We start from the raw sequence: 2,938 nt of genomic DNA on the forward strand, positions 1-2,938 counted from the left end.
GAGGATAAATAACAATTGACACCACAGAAATATAAACAATTTTAAGAGAATATTATGTAAAATTATATGCCAACAAATTAGACAACCTAGAAGAAATGGATAAATTCCTAGAAACATATAAACTGCCAAAATTGATCAGAAGAAATAGAAAATTTGAATAGATTGATAACCAGCGAGTAAATTGAATCAGTAATCAAAACGCAAAAGTCCCAACAAACAAAAGTCCAGGACCAGATAGCTTCACAGGCAAATTCTACCAAACATTTAAAGAAGACTTAATATCCATTCTTCTCAAGCTATTACAAAAAATAGAAAAGGAAGGAAAACTTCCAAATTCATTCTATGAGGCCAGCATTATCCTGATGCCAGAACCAGACAAATACACCAATAAAAAAGAGAACCACAAGCCAATATCCCTGATGAACATAGATGCAAAAATCCTCAAAAAAGGGCGCCTGGGTGGCTCAGCTGGTTAAGCGACTGCCTTCGGCTCAGGTCATGATCCTGGAGTCCCGGGATCGAGTCCCACATCAGGCTCCCTGCTCAGCGGGGAGTCTGCTTCTCCCTCTGACCCTCTTCCCTCTCGTGCTATCTCTCATTCTCTCTCACTCAAATAAATAAATGAAATTTAAAAAAAAAAAAATCCTCAAAAAATACTAGTAAACCAAATCCAACAATTCACTAAAAAATTCATTCACCACAACCAAATGGGATTTATTCCTGGTTTGCAAGGGTTGTTCTATATTCACAAATCAATCAATCAATGTTACACATCACATCAATAAGAAAAAAGATAAGAAACATATGATTATTTAAAGTAGATGCAGAAAAAGCATTTGACAGAGCAACATCCATTCAAGATAAAAACCCTCGGAAGAAGCGGAAGAAGATGGCACTCACCAGCTTTTTACGTGCACCTACTCAGCTATCTCAGGACCAGCTTGAGGCTGAAGAAAAGGCAAGATCCCAGAGATCATGACAGACCTCACTGGTCTCCTCCCGAAGAGAACCTCCCCCATACGGGTACCAGAAAGGCTGGACACCTCGGTTATTAGAGGATTTTGGAGGTGGAGGTGCTTTTCCAGAGATCCATGTGGCCCAGTATCCACTGGATATGGGGCAAAATAAAAAAATGTCAAATGCACTGGCCATTCAGGTGGATGCTGAAGGAAAAATTAAATATGATGCAATTGCTCGGCAAGGACAGTCAAAAGACAAGGTCATTTATAGCAAGTATACTGACCTGGTTCCCAAGGAAGTTATGAATGCAGAGGACCCAGACCTGCAAAGACCTGATGAAGAAGTCATTAAAGAGATAACAGAAAAGACAAGGGTAGCCTTAGAAAAATCCGTATCACAGAAGGTTGCTGCAGCCATGCCAGTTCAAGCTGCTGATAAACTGGCTCCCGCTCAATATATTCGATACACACCATCTCAACAAGGAGTGGCTTTCAACTCTGGAGCTAAACAGAGAGTTATTCAGATGGTGGAAATGCAGAAAGATCCAATGGAGCCTCCAAGGTTCAAGATTAATAAGAAAATTCCCCGAGGACCACCTTCCCCTCCTGCACCTGTCATGCATTCTCCTAGCCGAAAGATGACTGTGAAGGAGCAACAAGAGTGGAAGATCCCTCCTTGTATTTCAAACTGGAAAAATGCAAAGGGGTATACAATTCCATTAGACAAACGTCTTGCTGCTGATGGAAGAGGCCTGCAGACAGTTCACATCAATGAGAACTTCGCCAAGCTGGCCAAAGCCCTCTATATTGTTGATCGGAAGGCTCGTGAAGTTGTAGACATGTGTGCTCAAGTAGAGAGAAAGATGGCTCAAAAAGAAAAGGAGAAACATGAAGAGAAACTTAGAGAAATGGCCCAGAAAGCCAGGGAGAGAAGAGCTGGGATCAAAACCCATGTGGAAAAAGAGGATGGGGAGGCACGTGAGAGGGATGAAATCCGGCATGACAGGCGAAAAGAGACTGCACACAGGAATCTTTCCAGGGAAGCTCCTGATAAGAGGTAGTAACCACAGAGAAATGAAAATTGAGATATCAGTGAAGTCATTGCTCTTGGTGTGCCCAATCCTCGGATGTCCAACGAAGTTCAGTATGACCAAAGGCTTTTCAACCAGTCCAAGGGTATGGACAGTGGTTTTGCAGGTGGAGAAGATGAAATTTACATTTATGATCAAGCCTGGAGAGGTGGTAAAGATATGGCCCAGAGTATTTACAGGCCCAGTAAAAATCTGGACAAGCACATGTATGGTGATGACCTAGAAGCCAGAATAAAGACCAACAGATTTGTTCCCGATAAAGAGTTTTCTGGTTCAGACCGTAGGCAAAGAGGCCGAGAAGGACCTGTTCAGTTTGAGGAAGATCCTTTTGGTTTGGACAAGTTTTTGGAAGAAGCCAAACAGCACGGTGGCTCTAAAAGACCCTCAGATAGCAGCTGCCCCAAGGAACATGAGCATGAAGGCAAGAAGAGGAGGAAGGAGTAGATACACCTCTCTTCAAAGTGAATGAACTTTTATCCATAACCCTAATGATGCAATTCAGATGGGCAAACACTTTGTAAATGGCCAGGATAAAAACCAAATCTGGGTGTCAGACCCCAGCACTACTTTTTATTATGGGAGTAAGGGGTGGGGGATGGAAAATTCTTTGAACTATTTAGTTTTTTTTAAAGAGTGGGTTGTGTTTGTGCTTCGCCTACCTTTTGGCATTTATAGAACATACTGCCCCACACATGAAATTAAGACCACTTCCTTTTATGTGACATTAGTACTTTGGGGTTAATGTTTTGTGTAAGAATGACTGCTGATGAATAAAGTTGCCCCAACCACAGGGAGTAGAAGGATGTTCACATACTGGAACTGTCCTGCCAAATGACGTTTGCCCCTATTGCGCTCTGTTTTAGTTTGGAGTGGGGAAAGTAAGCTCTT

The 2,938-nt window shown here is 42.1% G+C and overlaps 1 pseudogene; it reads left to right on the top strand.

Annotated features, from left to right (window-relative positions):
* The first annotated feature begins 878 nt into the window (after nt 1-878).
* On the top strand, nt 879-2,573 carry LOC102735121 (SNW domain-containing protein 1 pseudogene; annotated as a pseudogene).
* The last annotated feature ends 365 nt before the right edge of the window (nt 2,574-2,938 follow it).

Source organism: Leptonychotes weddellii, chromosome 1 (assembly GCF_054177405.1).
Source record: "Leptonychotes weddellii isolate Sample4059 chromosome 1, ASM5417740v2, whole genome shotgun sequence".
Lineage (NCBI taxonomy): Eukaryota > Metazoa > Chordata > Mammalia > Carnivora > Phocidae > Leptonychotes > Leptonychotes weddellii.